The sequence below is a fragment of the Chlamydotis macqueenii genome, chromosome 4, assembly GCF_036417535.1.
Source record: "Chlamydotis macqueenii isolate bChlMac1 chromosome 4, bChlMac1.mat, whole genome shotgun sequence".
In the NCBI taxonomy this organism is placed as follows: domain Eukaryota; kingdom Metazoa; phylum Chordata; class Aves; order Otidiformes; family Otididae; genus Chlamydotis; species Chlamydotis macqueenii.
The window spans coordinates 30,787,519-30,805,862 of NC_141559.1; positions in this window are offsets into that span (position 1 = coordinate 30,787,519).

Sequence of the window (18,344 nt, forward strand, 5' to 3'; positions counted from 1 at the left end):
ACCTGCTTCTTGGCTTTGCACCACCCCACAGCTTTATGGGAAAGCTAATTCTTATGTGAAACAAGGCTCCGTACCACTCCAGAGGGGATGATGTTTGACCAAAGACGTGAAGAATAAATCCTTAGCAGGGAAGAAAGTGGTTGGTGCTGTACTTACTTATCTCCCATCAGTTTAGGATATCATGTAGTATGAGTGACTGCAATCTACTTATTTTCAGTCAGCTTCTTCTAGAACAGATACACAAGTGATGCTTCCTTCTGCAAACTGAGTGAGATGCGCTGCATAGTGGCCTCCTACACATTTTACCTCCACTCCTAACATCTTGGATATCTATATATGTATGTATTTATCTGTATATCTATGTGCATGTTCATAAATTTTATATATACTGCATGTATGTTAATGACATGCACTGACAATTCTGGAACAATTTTTTTGTGCTACCAGAAGGCATTTAAAATGTAATGGACATACCTTGACCATTTTGTTCCAACAGAGAGGACTCACCTTCAGTAGGAACAGAACAGAAGTGAATATATCTTTGATGCTGGTCTTTTCAAACCACTGAATCTTTTTAATGAGTTATCCCATATGTGGGAATAGTACTGAACTTGAAATCACTGGTGGGCCTTGTCTGGAGCAACTGAAAATAAAACTGGCTTTTGACTCTACCTCGAACTCTCAGGGACCTTTGGACCCTTTGGATGCTGGTACCCAGGTACTGCCCTGATTGCTGATAATGCTCTGGGATCTGTAATATAGTTGCTGTATTTATCATTTTGGTGTAGTGTTGGAGTCAACACTAGCAGCTGTTAACTAGCAGCTGTTTGAACCTCTGTATTCTGCTTAAGTTAAGAGATGGGGTGAAAAAGTCTAGGGTTAAAATGCAGATCTGTTGGTTTTCTCCATCTGCAGAGCTCCAGCTTCTCAGCACCATTCAGGAGGAGGACTTTTAGACTACAGGATAACAGTGCTGTTGGCCTCCTGCTATGTCTTCTTTGCTAAAAAAGAAAAAAAAAATCCTTGCAAAATACACATAGCAGTGAGAAAGAGATTCCAAATGCTGAGGAGCTTGTTGCTGTAGCTACCTCTTTGCCTATTGAAAGGTAAAGCTCGGCAGAGTCAGAAACGAAATCTGACTCCAAGTTGTTTTAGCCATGAACCATTTCTTTCTATGGTGTTGTGCAACAGACTGGAACTCAGGCAGTAAAAAAGTGCCTGCCTTGCCACCCACCAGGTGTCTAGAAGGTGGTCTACTGTGCTCACAGTCACTGAGTAAGACGTCTGTACTTGAAAAACTCAGATAATGAAGTCTGACTTTTGCATACAAGCAACCAATACTTCAGTGCTTATGGATTTTATAACTAAGTCTTAATTACTGATAAATTATCTTCAAAAATCTACATTGAATCAAGTAAAAACCTGAATAGTTAATTGGCAGAATACCCACATGTAGAAATGAAGGAATAATCACTGATGCAAACAGAAACACAGACAATGCATATGATTTTAGTGGCTAATATGTTACTGTTATTTTAAACTAAAAAAAATCAAATGTGTACTGTTTCCTGTTTGTAGTATATGAGAAAATCCAGATTCTATACACTTCAATTTTCATCTGTTTCCTGTGAAACTATTCCTTTATATTTTGTGTCCAGTCCACTTGCATTTCTCCCATCATGGTAAAAGTAAGGCTAAGCTATTCAGTAACTGAATGTCCCTTCTGCAGCCTGAACCTTCAGTCTCGTCTCAAACCATGTCTCATTACAACCAAGATAAGGAAGTGTCTGAGAAGTAATGGATCAATCCCTCAACTGTTCAAATAAAGCCTGTATTTTTTCTATTGCACTTGTGAAAAAAAGTCTCAAAACAGATTTTGTACTGTTGAAAAGGTGACAAACAAATGTCTTCTAGACTTAATTACAGAAAATAATGATTTGCATCTAACTGGGGTATTTGTACTGGGACACCCACTGGGAATGAAGTTCCATATCCAGAATATAAGCCCCTAAAAATATGAGTGCATAATGGCAGGATTGATACATCTTTAATGATGACAGTGCCAAGGTAATGAAACCTAACACCACAATGTTACCTCTTTATACCAAAAATATACAGAAATAAACAAATAGAACATGCTGAGAAATTATACAGAAACTCTGTTGAACATTTTAAAGGGTAATAAAAATGCCTTTGGACCATTAAATGTACTCTACTAACTATATGAACCAGTGCCAAAAAGTATCAAAGCTTTTACAAAGAAAAAGAAATAAAAGAAAAAGGTCCAAGAAATTGGTAGTGTATGTCCTTGCTGAATAATTAAATGAATGTGCTGGGCATAACACAGGAAAACATATATAGGCCGTTTCATCTTACAGAAACCCATGTGCACACATATATCCATGGAGATATTTTATATATATATTTATACCCACAAGCACACTTGATACGGGAGTTAGAACCCATGTGATAATTTGGCAGGGATGTGATACAGTCTATTAGCATTCTGCTCGTATCTTTTCAATAACATCATTCTTTCAACTTTCTCTAAAACTTGAAACTTCAGAATACATTCTAATATTACTTTAAGAAACCTGAATCTCTTTCCTTTTCTCCATTATTTTCACCTCTAGCACTTGAGCAAGTTTCTGTCCACAGACAGGTGCAAAGGAGAGTCTCTTAGTCCCAAAAGCAATTTCTTCTGAGCACTGAAAAGTCCCAAGACATGGATTTTTTTCCAGTTCTGCAAATGACAGAGATGAAACTTAGAACCAAGTATTTCTTATTTTATCTCAGAACTGATATATAGCAAAAAAAAAAATTTACATGTATTACTCCATTGTATTCACATGTATTTCTCCATCTCTTGTACAGTAGGTTCGTAAGGCAAAATCTTAATCCCAGAATCAACCATTAAAATGACAACTATTTTAAATTCTTTCTCAAAAGTAAACTTTATATCTAGTGCTACCATTGATTCCAGGCACTGTCTGTACCTAAACCTAGGTCTACCTCTTTCTAAACTGTAACGCTTTTGTTTTTAAAACTATACACAAGTCTAGTTGTAGTAATGCACACTTCAAACCTTTTGAATGTATTTGCTCTGCTATCTCTTTATGTGGCCAGAAGAGACGGGACAGGCCCTGAACGTTAAATAATTATAGGAAACAATAAGAATCCAAGTTATTCTTTCCTTCACACTTCCTAGTCCATCTTCTCTGCTTCACATCTTCTTTGTAAAGATTATTAATCTTTTATCAAAATTTCACATGCTCTACTAAATGTGAACGACAGCCCACAATATGCCAGCCTCTCTGCCACATTTGAATTGCGATCCATTAGACGTAACCTCTCAGAGGATAACAAGAGGCTCTTCTGTCATGTTATTCTCAAGTCAACTGGCTTTTTAGGGACCCAAAAGACATAAAGCCTCTCCCGGAGTCACTCTGACTTTATCTTAGTTTTGATTCTTTTTGTATCAGTATTATAAAATAAAGCAGTATAATTAAATAAGAGGATTTGGGTAGCTCTGTGCAAGTGAAGGGGAAATTGATGACTTGCTTGGAAAAATCCAAAGGCAAAAGAAATGCAGATGAAGATTTTCACTTTGCTATTTGAAACAACCACAAAAGGTTGGGAAGGCAGTAGACTGGGATTACTCCAGCAACTATATACACTCGTCTTTTTGTACAAGAATGGTAATTTAATCTATTTACAGTGACTTCTACTGTGACCTCTGGAAGGAGTCACAATAAGCTTAGAATGGATCTAGGAAAAACATGTTTGAAAAATTCATAGCTAACCAGACGACAAAAAGTTTGGCTTCCTGTTTGAACCAGATGGAAGAGATTTCACGTAAAGCCCATGTAGTTTCATTTTCTTGTGTTCAAACCCAAAACAGCTGAGGTCTAAGTGACTTTGAATCACTACATACTCAGCTGATTTTCCCCTTTACCTAATTTCATTTTTCTCTTGCTGTTGAATTCACTCATCTTTCAGCTGCTAAGCTAATCTGTGGCATGTTACTTTTGTGGAGTTTTCTGTGAACATTACTATGTAGGGCCGCAATCAGGTTAAAACAGGTATGCACACATGGAGGTAAGAATATAAAGCCTCTTGCCTATTCTTATTCTAACAGCTTTAGCCAATCAAATAATATTTTACTGAGGAGTTTGAAATGTTATGAATGGCACAAGCATAAGATTTCAGATTCAGTCTCTTGTACATCCATTTTTCTTCAGACATATCGGAAATGTATGAGTAATAATAATGCAAAGTAATTGACAGAAAAAAAAATCCTATAATAAAGATTAGCAGCACAGATACTGTCTTATCAGCTAAACCAAGAATAAGAATAAATAAAGACATGAGTAAGAATTTCATAGCGAACATTTGGCAGCTGACATAAATCTCAGGTGAGATGAATGAGGTGGTCCCAGAATTATTTCAAATCGGCTCTTCTGCCTTAGCAATAACTGCAGAGCCCATAATGTTGATCCTGTATAGAGTATTATCAAAAATATGCGTAGCTCAGCCTATTAAGCTAATATAGTTCACATTATCCTGTTACTTCATTTGCCAAGCTACTCAGTCATTAACTGCTCTTGTGTTTCGTCATTTATTTAACTTCCAAATTTTGTAATATTTTCATTCACACCTAGAATCATAGAAGGCTATTAATGAAATGGAAGGTGGTTTGATATGATATTTTCAGCAACATTTCCTGGAAAGTGTGTAAAAATATGTATGAATCCAGTTAAGTCCTTGCTTTCCATCAAGAAAAGCATTTATCGCACACAAATGCACTAAATTTTGCCTAAAAGCATAAAATAAAAATCATTCTTCTTTGTCTGCCTGATAGGATCACAGGATAATTCAGTTTGGAAGGGACCTGGCGAGGTATCTAGCCTAATCTGCTCCAAATGAGGCCACACCAAGTTCTTCAGGGCTTTATTCAGTTGGGTCTCAAAAACCATCAAGAATGGAGATGATACGACTGCTCTGGGCAACCCAATATCCCAATAAGATAGAAATTCTTTTAAAACAATGCAATAAACCTTGTTAGCAAACCCACAAGTTGCACTCTTTTTAAGATGCACATCCTCTTACTACATTTCCTCAAAAGCCAGAGAATTAAGAGGAACTGAAAAACATTCGCATCTCAGGTCTTCTATTTCCATTTTTCACCCACTTGATTATTTATTAATTGAACTCTACAAAAATTATCAATGTGAGGCTTTTCTTATGATCCAAAATACCCATGTTTAAAACTCAGTAGGTTTTTTTTTCAAATCCAAGATTTTTTTCTCATCAGTTTGATGTGAACTTACCTGAAACCCCTAGGATTGCGTATACTGGTTCCAGACATACCTCTATTTGTCTACAGCATGTGCAATAACAATAATAATAGCACCAGGCTGGTGCCTGTGCCAATACTGCTGCCCTTCCTGTGGCCAACTGTAAATGAATACAAATGCTTAGCTGAAGATTCTGGTGTTCTCACAAGCAAAGCTCAGCTAGGCCATTTGGTCAATCAAAATTTTTCTGATGTTACCAAAAAATATCACCTATTAATTTCAACTCTTTCTGCTATGGCAGACTTAGTCTATAGCGGTTTTGTACAGCACTTCTATTTTTTTTCTGTTTGCCTGTGACAGTTTTTTCAGTTTCTCCCCAGTGATGGTAGAAAAGGACCTGACTAAGGCTCTGAAACTTCTGCTGGATTGCAGAGAAGTTTGTAGGAAAGGTCCTGCTAGTTGGCTATTTTTATTTTCTGGCATCATTAGATGTCTGGAAAAATGCCCTGAAAAATTGAGTCCAGGCACATTGACTTCAGAAATTGTTATATATTAACCAGAAATTTCCTCTTCCCCCACCTACTTTTAAAACTTTTAACAGTGGAATATATTGAAACATGCAGAGAACTGTAAAACAGCCAAGTGGACTTACATAAAACCCACTGAAATGATCGACTTCTGCAGTGGAATGAATCAGAGGAAATATCAGCTAGGAAAGAGGATATCCAAAGAAAGTGACTGCAAACCGCTAGTTAAAATTGAAGTGTGATATCCCTTTCAATTCCCATTTCTTTATTCTTGAATTTTCTAAATAAAGAACTTTTTCTCTGTTAATTGGTTGGCTTTCAGAAAAACTCCCGTGAAATCCATTTTGCTTTCCATTCTCTATAGAAAAAAAAAAAAAAGTCATCCTTTCCCTTGGACCAGCATGGGAGGATGTTTGCAGGCTGATCACTTCAAGGGCACATTTGTCCTTTGGTGTTGCAAGCAAATGCAGTCACTTCAAGTTGGCTAACGAGCGTCTCCTGGGAGATGTGACAAATGTTGAAACACACACAACAAACCTAATTTCTCTGCCAGGTCACTGCCCCCTGCATTTTATAGCCCAACATCTTCTGTCTGTGGGGAGGAAGGAAGTGGAGTACCTCCAAGATGAGGGCAAGTTTGGAAACTGCAATCAGCCTGAATGCACTGGCATCTGTTACAAGTACTGGGAGTTGAAATGATATTTCTGAGAACTCCCATTACTGTTTATAACAACGTATTCCAAGAAAACTCCCAATATAGTATCTGTCTGAACAAAGACTGCAGGCTATAATTGACAGATGAGCTAACCTTTCTGCCTTTTGGGGCATAATTTCTTTGGCCGAGCGCCGCAGAGAGGGACAGCCGCCCTGGTGCAAGGTGTGGACGGCACCAGCAGGTGCAGGGGGTGGAGGGCTGGCTCCTGCCCTGCCTCGGCAGGCCAGGACACAGCCAAGAGAACAGGATGGAAACATTCATCGATGAAACAGCAGTCGTAACCAGGCTTCTCTCATCCACCCCGCTTCCAACGTTCGTAACGCTCTGTGAGGGTGGGAACACACCAGCAATACAGCCCATCAGGTTTTGGCTTCAGCCTCCGCTGCCCAGGCTGTGGAAAGGACTGGACGTGCTCTGTTTTGCCTCTTTTTCTGCCAAGGATACGCAGACAGGGAGCCTCAGGAGCTGCCACACACATCCCCACCAGCTCTCTCGTTCCAGTTTCAAAATTTTAGTGTTTCAGAAAAAAAACCCAAACCAGTCCTAGCCCTGCTGACAATCCCAGCAATGCAGCGACCACTTCAACTGCTTCCCACAAAATTCCCTCAAAGCTTGAGTTTTGGCTTCACTGGCTTTTGACTAATCATATCAAAGTCCTTACCTACGCTTTCATTCCTATTTTTATTTCCTCCCATAATATTAGCTTCAGATTTCACTGTTTTGTTTTCTTTTCAGTTAAAGACTTAGAGATTTCAAAGATATTTTACATTTCCTATCCTGGCAATATTCAAAGAAGGACTACACAGATGGGCAAATAATCATATCAAGATCTGAGGTAACGCTTCCCTTCATCTCGATCCACTTGGGTAAACTCACACCACGTGCCAGCGTGAACTGTTCTTGTAACAAGGGCTGTAAATCCCTGCTGAAACTTATTTAGGAAAGGTAATTTTGGCTATGCATAAGTGCCGTACATTAAATATATTACAGGTGAAATCTGCGGGGACGGGCTGTGACATTTATAGGTTACACAGACGGCATATATTACAGAGGCTCCAAATTCTGAGCAAATCTAATAGAATGTAATTTTATATAGCAATTTTACCTGCAGTCTCTTCAAAAAGAAAGAATCACCAATCCCCTTTCAATTCTATGTCTTTTGGGTGCTTTTTAAAAAAGGTCTCCAGCCTTTACAATTAAATAATTTCATTTCAGTTCGCCCTAGGTATTCCCTGTGCAAGTGCCCTGAAATACTATCTCATTTCTGAAGAGGAGTTTGGACAGCATCTGTAACGCGAGCTGTGCGACGATGCAAACATTCACTGCCTCATCTCCCTTTTGCAGGGCACCACATGCCTCTTTCTTGCACTTTTCCCAGAGAGGAGGAAAGCCAGGAGCCCCGTGGAACAGCAAAGGTGGCCTGAACCCCCCAAAATGCAAGTTTGCAACAAATGTGATGGGGCTGACCCTACCTTGGGTAGACATGAGTGAGGAACCACAGGTACAGAAGCCAGTTTCTTTGCAGATATTCATGTCCTTCTTTGCCTTACTGCAAAGATTTTATGCCAAAGTTGGCAAGTTATCCCAGCAAGCTCTGTTTTGTTACAGTTATTTGCCACTGAATTAAATTCTTCTGTACACCTTTTATTTCTTATTGTGCTCTGGTGTATTGGGGGCACCCGAGACTCACTTGTAAAACTGCAGGCAACGCGTTTCTTGCACACGCTGTAATTCTCACATGGGGTTTTAAAAGTCAAAGCAAACTCTTTGCTTTGAGAAGGTGGTCTATCAGCTGTAATTCCCAACAGGTAAATGGCTGCTTGGCACTATCTGCATACAACCTGCTTTGACATTTTGTTGGACTCATTTCCACGGCACTGCTTTTGGCTCCTCCATGGCACTGCAGAAGGGAAATCGCTCCTGCCAGTGGTGATTGCCACTGAGCCCTGCAGAGCCCTGCACCGCCGGGGCACGGTTGCCCTCTTGGCTTCTGTATCTGCACCAGACTCCTACCTAACTAGCTTCAGATGGCCTCTTTTCTCTTCATAGCATCTATAAATGTCTATTTCCTCTCCTAGTTCCAGCATAAATCTTCTCCCTTAGCTTGTATCTAGCCAATTCTGGACCTGTGACATATTTAAGGTTTGACATCACAGACCACCGTGCAACAAGATCCGGTAGGTCAATGCTGTTGACTTGAGAATAGCTTTGTTACACCACAGGGCACACAGCATCTAGGTATGGACCTGGAAAACAGCAGATAGCACAGCCTCAATGACTACGGCTATTTTTAGCTATGCAAAGATATAACACGTCAAATACTAAATATGTCACAGGTCCAGAATTAAAAATTGCCACTGCTGGCTCTTAGGCAGCCATAACTTTCAGGAGAAGATTCACGCTGGAACTAGACTCATGTAAGTAACTGCACTGATTCAAGGTCACTTAAACTTGTCACCTTACACCATTCAGCCATGCAGAGTAGCAAGAATGTTGCGAATCATTTTGATAAACCCTCCCCTCTACATAAAGTGACAAATGTGAGTAGCTTATAAAGTGTGCATATTGTCTGGGTCTGCAAGGAAAAGAAGTAGCCTGCTCAATTTCAAAACAATAGTTTTGAAACAATTTCAAAACAATAGTTTTAAAAAAAAAGTTTAGGAAGATAAACATTGATAAGCTTGCCTTACAAATATTATTTTAAAGATGTCTGTGACAGACTGCTTGAAGTCAAAGCCTAATAAAGCACTTATCTTCAAGGGGACTTCCTACATGCACATGCGTCGGGCCTTTGCGAGTGCCAGGCACTGAATATTGTGTCCGCAAGCAAGGGTTATGCTGCCTGCAGTCTCTGCCTTATTCCAAGGGGCATTTCCTTGTGTCCAGATCCCAGGTCAGAAGGCTGTATGGGTTGCTGTAATGGAGCTCATCCGTCCAGAGCCAATGACCAAGAATGAGAGAAGGGTTGCAGGTTGCTTTTTATGTTTGTTGTCTTTATGATTCACAGCGTAAGGTTTTCTATTCCTTGCATACATGTGCATAGTATTATCCATATGACAACCATAAGAAAAGAAAGATAATTAAAACCAGGCTGATTGGAAATAGTACAAAATAAACAGTTTACTTAATATATCTGGCTAATTTATCTTATGAGAAAAAAAGAAGCTAATGCTTCCGTCTAAGCTGTAGGGGGAAAAAATTAGAAAAACAAGCAAAATATTTAGCTTAACCTACCTGAAAGCAATCTTATCTTTGATCCTGTTTTACTTGAACTGCCAGCACTACTTCTTCTCCAGTATCATCAATTCCTTCTCCATGTCTATTTGCTCTCTTCTATGCATCTCCTCTGGCCCACTGTTAAGAGTCTAGTAACATACCAGGATCATTTTTACTAAATTAACCAGAAAAGTATTTAAGTTCTTGCTTAGAATTTCCATTTCCAGGAATCATAGAATCATAGAATCACATGGTTGGATGGGACCTATAAGATCATCCAGTCCAACCGTCTTCCCACTACCATTGCTGCCACAGCTACTAAACCATATCTTGTAGCTCCTCATCAATCCGCCTCTTGAACACTGCCAGGGACGACGACTCCACCACCTCCCTGGGCAGGCCATTCCAGTGCCTGACCACTCTTTGGGAGAAAAAGTTTTTCCTCACGTCCAGTCTAAACCTCCTCTGGTACAACTTGTGGCCGTTTCCTCGGGTCCTGCTTGTTGCCTGGGAGAAGAGGCCAAACCCCTGCTCATCACAACCTACCTTCAGGAAGCTATAGAGTGCAATGAGATCTCCCCTGAGCCTCCTCTTCTCCAGACAAGCTGCACAGGAAAAGCTGCACAACCAGCCTCTGCTTCAGCTGTACAAGTTTTCCTCTAGCTTTTTGTGTCTATATCTGGTGTAGCAAGTCTTTAACTTAAACATGGATATTTGAATTTGCTGGGGTGATGGCATCGGTGGACAAGGGACGAGCAACTGACATAATCTACCTGGACTTCTGCAAAGCTTTTGACACTGTCCCACACGACATCCTTCTCTCTAAACTAGAGAGACATGGGTTTGATGGACGGACCACTCAGTGGATAAGGAGTTGGCTGGAAGGCCGCACTCAGAGAGTGGTGGTCAACGGCTCAATGTTCATGTGGAGACCGGTCACGAGTGGCGTCCCTCAGGGGTCCGTGCTGGGCCCGACCCTGTTCAACATCTTTGTCGGTGACATGGACAGTGGGATAGAGTGCATCCTCAGCAAGTTCGACGACGACACCAAGTTGTGTGGTGCCATCGACACGCTGGAAGGGAGGGATGCCATCCAGAGGGACCTTGACAGGCTGGAGAGGTGGGCCTGTGCCAACCTCATGAAGTTCAACAAGGCCAAGTGCAAGGTCCTGCACCTGGGTCATGGCAATCCCAGGCACAAATACAGGCTGGGCGGGGAATGGATTGAGAGCAGCCCTGAGGAGAAGGACTTGGGAGTGCTGGTGGATGAGAAGCTTAACATGAGCAGGCACTGTGCCCTTGCAGCCCAGAAGGCCAACCGCATCCTGGGCTGCATCAAGAGGAGCGTGGCCAGCAGGTTGAGGGAGGTGATTCTCCCCCTCTACTCTGCCCTGGTGAGACCCCACCTGGAGTACTGTGTCCAGTTCTGGAGCCCCCAACACAAGAAGGACATGGACCAGTTGGAGAAGGCCCCAGAAGGGCTGGAGCACCTCTCTTATGAGGACAGGCTGAGAGAGTTGGGGCTGTTCAGCCTGGAGAAGAGGAGGCTCTGGGGAGACCTGATAGCGGTCTTCCAGTACCTCAAGGGGGCCTACAAGAAAGATGGGGATAGGCTGTTTAGTAGGGCCTGTTGCGATAGGACGAGAGGTAATGGTTTTAAAATAGAGGGGGGTAGATTTAGATTAGAAATTAGGAAAAAATTTTTTACTATGTGAGTTATAGAACACTGGAACAGGTTGCCCAGAAAGGTGGTGGAGGGCCCATCCCTGGAAACGTTCAAGGCCAGGCTGGATGAAGCTCTGAGCAACCTGATCTAGTCAGGGATGTCCCTGCTGCTTGCAGGGGGATTGGACTAGATGACCTTTGAAGGTCCCTTCCAACCCTAACCATTCTATGATTCTATGATTCTATGAATTGAGTTTGTCCAAAATCTCTGGTAGAAGCAACTGGTTAGAGCAAATTCATTTCTGCTCATTAGAGGAGTTTGACATACTCTTATTAATCTCTTCCTACCTAGAGCAAACTGACACTCAAAGCCCCTTTCCTCATGTGCCATTTGCTGCATAGCATGATCTGTTCCTGGGGTGAAAAATTAAGAGGATGCTCAGGGTATCTTTCACTACAGAGGCCTTCATTTCTGTAGGTGCCTGCACACACACACGCACCATCCAGATATCGTACTAGTCAGGTCATGTCATTGACGGCTGTGCCTGGCCTTTGTCTACTAATAAATCTTCCCTTGGATTTATTTTTACACTCCAAACCCCTGAACAGTTTGAGCTTCGAACCAGACCAGAGCATTGATATAAACACCACACCAGCGTGTGCCTTTGCTGTACAGATGATATTTCATTAAAAGAGTATCAGTAAGGTTGAAAAGTCAAAGACCTCAAAGTTAGGAAGCAGATGGTGCCAATTCAGTCCTCATCAGATAAAACCGTTGATTACCTGACTGTACGCTCCGTTTCCATAGGAATCCACTCTCCTTCAGTGGAGCTCAACGCAACAACAGGAGAGCACCTCCTAAAGGTAGGGTCCCTCATGGCACATTTTGGCTGAGTTTCAGATCCTAATTTTCAATGATACTGGACTCAGATGAACAACTCTCCAGAAAGCTGATTAATCAAAAGCAAAATTTATTTCCATTAGGTGTTTTTAAAGTTATTATTTGTAAACATCAAACTGTGTATAATAAGAAAGAGGAAACAGCCTTTACCATCAGATGTGTTAGGCTCATCTAACACAATCACATTACCCAGTTCATTTGTGAATAACAGAGGACACATTGATGGCTAAACACTTGGGTCTATTTTTTCCATTTCCTTTATGATTAAATATACTTATCTGGGCTAAGCTGTGTCTTTCACTGGCAGACACTGAAAATGCTTTGTACATTAAAATGTGCTGCAGGTTCATCCTGAGTGGTCTTCAGGGCACCATCCCTACCCTGCCTCATGAGAGCCAGCCCCAGGAGAAAGAAACTCAGACAAGGAGGGAAAAGCAGGAGCTTCTGAAAGCTTTCTCCACCCGTGGCCCAGGGCACCAGCCTGGCCGAGGCAGGAGATGCCTAGGCCTGTGAGAGGACTCCTCCAGCATCCTCATTGACCAGCCACCACTCGGCTGAATCATGGCTGGTACCCAGAAGCCAGTAGCTGTTTCAAACAGCAGCTGGGCAGGTAAGCAGCAGCACTGCCACCTGCTGCAGCACAGACCATGGTTGCTCTGGCTCCTCCATTTTTGCCTGCCCAGCTGCAAATACTGCTGGAGCTAGTAGCAGGAAGGAGAGGAAGGGCTAGGGAGCTCTTCCAGATGGACAGGAACTCCAAACAAGGCAGCACTGACAAAAATGACAAAGCAGGGTATCAGGCAGCCAATTAGCTCTGCGAATCCTTGCACAGTTACTGATCTCTGGCTGACAAGGAGGAAGATATGAAATCTATGCACTGAGGTAGCATTTGATGAGGTATGTAATCCATGGATCAGGAGCAGCAGTGGATTTGTTTAATCGTGAGCCATGGCAAAGAGCTTCCAGAAATTCGTCAGCTCCCAGAGCAGCTGGATGCCACTCGCATTGGGCACATAGTTAGCTCAGATGCTCAGTGCTCCCTCATGCTGTGTTCTAAACAGCATGTGGAGAACAGCAGCTCCAACTTTGCACGTGGTAATAGGTGAAAAGCTTGATTTTAATGATTAGATGAGATTTTCCAGTATATTTCATCCCCTGCGTGTTATGGTACTGCCCGAGGGCTGCAGCAGCTCCAGGTGCATTTCCCGTTCACAGACCCATGGATCTGCTCAGCAAAATCTCCGCATGGACTTTAGCAGAGATGACCACGCCGGGAGCTGGAAGAGGTTCAGAGAGGCAAAGCTAGCTCTGGATGGAATTTGAGATAGGGCTGCTGCCTACGGATAGCACAGGATGGGATGATGTAATTCGAAGCAGCAGCCAGCACTGGTAATGTTAAACAACACTCATTTCAGCCTCTGGGTAACTCAAGATCAGCTGATGACAAAAAAGTATTTCTTTGTGCTCCCAAGTACATTGTGTAGATGAAAAAGCTATTTGACCTCAAAGAAAGAAGTTAGCAGAATAAAAACGCACAAAGTTGGGGATTGATATAAATGTAGAATAGGGAAGAGAGAAAAGCTCCCTCCCACGAAGCTGCAAGGTCTGCATTCCTCTTAGGAGCATCCTCAGCTCCTGCCTGCCATTGCCCCCTTGCTCTCCCCAAATCATCTCCCTGTTTTAGACCAGGGTCTCCTGAATCTCTGACAAGAAACAACTGACAAAATGGCATGAGTCACACAAGCTTTTTCCCTCTTTCTGAATACCAAACTGTTTCCTACCACCACCTCCCCTTTCCTCCCATCACCATGCCCCATCTCCTGACCTCCACTGCAGCTCGCTTTTCCCTCCTGTCTCTACAGTGACTGAAAGGCACAACTAAAAACTGCTGCCCAGCATGCCTTTTCTCCCTTCCAGGAGTAAGACAGGAGCTTACCACATAAGGCGGGAAGACATGAAGGACAGGATAGCAAACACCACTACTGTTCGAAGAAACTAATTTGGAGTGCTAATTTCCATTCTGGTTGATTCTGCAAACCACTGCCAGGAAGAAATTAGAACCTTCTCTCAACATAGTCCCTGAAAAACAAATAATTTATTATGTTAACTCAATATACATATTGATAGAGTAGGCTCAAACTTGCTCTTAACGAAAAAAGCCCTGAACTTAAAGTAATTTAAAAAATCTAACCTATACATAAGCCTCCAAAGATGTATTTTTGGTTCTTTGGATGTGGGAGAGAAAAGATTCAGTGTTGCCAGGGATGGGACGTGAACAGCAGAGGGGAGGTGAGCAGAGACATTGGTTGGGACAAACTGGCCTGGCTGGCTGCTTCTGCCAAAATCTCTGCAGTAGCAGGATCTATGCAAGGAAAGGAGCCAGAGCCTGGATGCAGGTAGTAATCTACAGCTCCTATATATTGGTTTTCATTTAACTGTTTTCACCCTTGGTATGCATAGGGCTGTAGCTCCAGGAAGCCAAGACTGAGCTTCTGTCCATGCCCAGAAGGCACTGAAGCTCTGAAGAAATTTTGGCTTTTCTGAAAGAGACTTAGATTGTGCTGGGTTAGCAGTCAGCACTGGCCCACGTTCACTAATTGTTCTTCTGGGGAAAAAGAAGAAAAATCCCCTTCTGGACATTTTGCAAGCAGCTGTCCTTGTGTCTGTAAAGAAAATATGAAATGACTAAGATTGAAGTAACTGCAAAAAACTTTTGGTGATTTTTTTTTTTTTAAACAAAGTTCACTGTAACCAGCCTACAGATTTTCAAGTGATCCATGCATCCTTTCTCAGTGTATCAGCTCATTACAATTCACAACACTATAAAATTTTAAAAGCTGATTCTTTTTCAGGCTACAACATATCAATACATATTTTACAGTATAGATAATTTACTGTACCACCCCCGCACACCATGTTATTAGCTTGAGTGCTGGAATTAGTACCAGCACAAGTTAGTGATTAGTACCTTTAGTTTCTGGGCACAAGAAATAGCACATAACTTAGTCTTTGATATGAAACAATATTCCAATATTTAACATGTATTATCAATGTATTAACAAACCATAGAGACAGTATAACACTATCTACAGGATACCTCAAGTAAATAGCAATGTTACCTGCTTGTGTCTTTTTGAAAAGCAGAGCTATGATTACCACATCTATCCCACCATGTTCCAAATCACAACTCTCAGTTTCATGGTGGTACCATAACATTGTCTAACCAGCAATCTAATGCTCCCACAATACACCAGCATCCTCAAATACTAATTGGCATTGAGCAGAAAACTACAAGGTATCTCGTTCTCCTGATACAATAATGTAACTGTCTAGAGAGATGACCATAGTATTAGAAAATCTATGCCAAAGCTCTGGAGACCCTGTAATGGACAAACTTTAACCAAGAAAATATACCATTGCTGATTTTTGCAGGGAGTATCATAGACTTCATCTGAGCATCCTCAGAAACTGATCTCCATCAAGACATCACAGACATCCACTTGGAATAAATGAAAAAGGAAAACATCAAAAAATAACATCTCCCTGAATTTTGTGGAGGGAATTTCTAGCCAACTATGAGATGAGTTCTATTGAAAGTGTGAAAAAAGCAGTTGATGAGCCACGTATTTAGGAAAATATATAAATAAAAAAGGAAGAATACATGAGATTTAAAGACAGATTGCAGCCTTATTGTAGTAGCATTTTAGTTCCATCGATATACACTGAATTATTCCAGAGAAAGCCCAACCTATTTGCTTTTCCAGATTCCACTGTTCAGAATTTCCCAGGAATCCTCTACTGATTGTCAGCAGGTACCACAAGGGAAAAAAAAAAAAAAAAGACACACAGCAGATTAACTGCACTTGGGTTGTTTAAAGCCAAGTATGACAAACCCAAGATTGGACCCTAGGTGCTGTAAATATTAACATGCTCCATTTCATACCCTACAACAGGCACAGGCTGAGAACATACAAAGACAAGCAGGCCCTGTATGTTTTTTAAAAGTCACGGCCTATAAAACGTAGTTTATTTTTTGTACACAGTGGGAGAGGGTAAGTGGTTTCTTCATGTGTCATGATCCACACTTTCAATAATGGAAGTGAATTTAAACCAAAATTCATGGTTTCTAGTATATATCCATTCAAATACATTTCATTGACTGGGCAAGGTGTTGGAGTAGGGAGATTAACATCAGGGAAAGATTTTCACTTTTTTACCTAACCTGTTACGGGTTCATCCAGAGACACCGAACATCTGAGATCGGAGAAATGAAATACACTGTTAGGAAGCCGTGTTATTTCTTGTACTGATGTTTCTGTCTCTGAGTAGTGTGGTGCTCTACTGTTTTGTCGTCTACCGAACTAGAGCATTCCTTCAAGTAGATTTGTGACACTTAATGGAAATCCTGCTAAAACCAAGAGCCCAGATTCTTAATTTAATTCTGATCTCACTTATTGGGTAAATTTAAGCATAAAATTAATGTAGGTTTGATACCAGTCATTTTTAATTTGGAGGGGAGTAAGTTGAAATTAGAGAGGCTGTATCTGCTTCGGTTATCAGTGATTTTGGCCCTACACTTGAATTAATTTCTTTCCCTTTTGCTTGATGGGTTTCAAGGGAAAAAAAGAGTTTGTGTGGGATATAATTACCACTTTGGTCTTGTATCTGGAGTTATTTTTCCAGCGGAAACTTCTGGGTGGGAAAACGTGATACTTCGGAAAGTGTGCCAAAATTTAGTGCAAGTTTATATTTACTAAAGGAACATTTGACATTTCATTGATGCATCACAAAGAGAAATAAGGGACACACCTGACAGGATTATCTTGTACTGAAATACTTTAAAACAAACAATGGCATTGCCCAGCAGTAAGAAAAAGCGAAGCAAAGGCCTGAGTACTGAAAAGGAAATAACTGTGATCCTATGGAAAGTGTGAGTATTACTCAGAGCACAATGACACAATCCTTAGTTTCACAGCACAGGAGAAATCTTTTTAAAAGTAACGAAAAAGTTGGATATTTTTAAAGAGTTTAAGGTGTTTCCAGTACAAATACAGAAGTGCTTTATTACAACTTGCATACCTTACCATCTTAAATATTTTTAAAAAAATCTTATGGAAAATATTTTTCCAAATCACCCATGGGTAAATTTTAGTATGGTGATTTGAAATTTCTTTAGAGACATTTTTGCGTGCACTCCGCCTTATTATAGCATGCCATTCTGACACAAGTAGAACTTTCATGAGACCTCTAACAACAGACAATGATTTTCTATTCCCAAACTTCCATATAGGTACATGATTTTATTAAAGATGCAAATATATTTGCCCTGTTTTTCAGTTATCAGCACAACTTTCCCATCTATGCCAATCTCAACTTTTGCGGCAAATGACAATGACAAAGACCTTAAGGCATAGCAATAAAGAGCAATATAAAAACTCATTATAAGCCTGATTCATAAAATTACAAGCTGTAGTGTGCAGTATGCACAAGTGAAAATGAAAACCAAGTTCAAGCATACCAAACGAGATTATAAACTAGCTGTTGTTTTTCTGTCTGGGAAAAGCAATTCTTTAATGAGCTTAGAAACACGGCTAAATATTTCCTTTCATAAATTCAAGAAAAAGGCATACCATTTTTTAGACTTCTGCTGGGCAGCTCTTTCTCCTCTCTCTTTTCCTCTTTTAAATTTTAAATACTGCATAGGAACCATTTGCTCTGTGAGGTTCCCATAGTTAGGACCAAACCCTTCTCAGAGGAATTTTGGCACCTTATTAATTAGTTGGTTATGAGAAGGAGCTGCACTCTTTCAGTGACTCCTATTTTGCCATCAGTAAAGTGTGATCCCATAATAAATTTCCATCAAGCAAACTATTTCTGGTAATTCCCCCTAATTAACACCAGACTGCTAATAATAAATTAGGCCCTATGTGTTTCTGATATAACCAAGATCTTGTCTAAGCACAAGATATTAACCAATGTCCCAAGAAAGTAAAACTCAAACCTAAATTAAGCCTTTGCTGGTA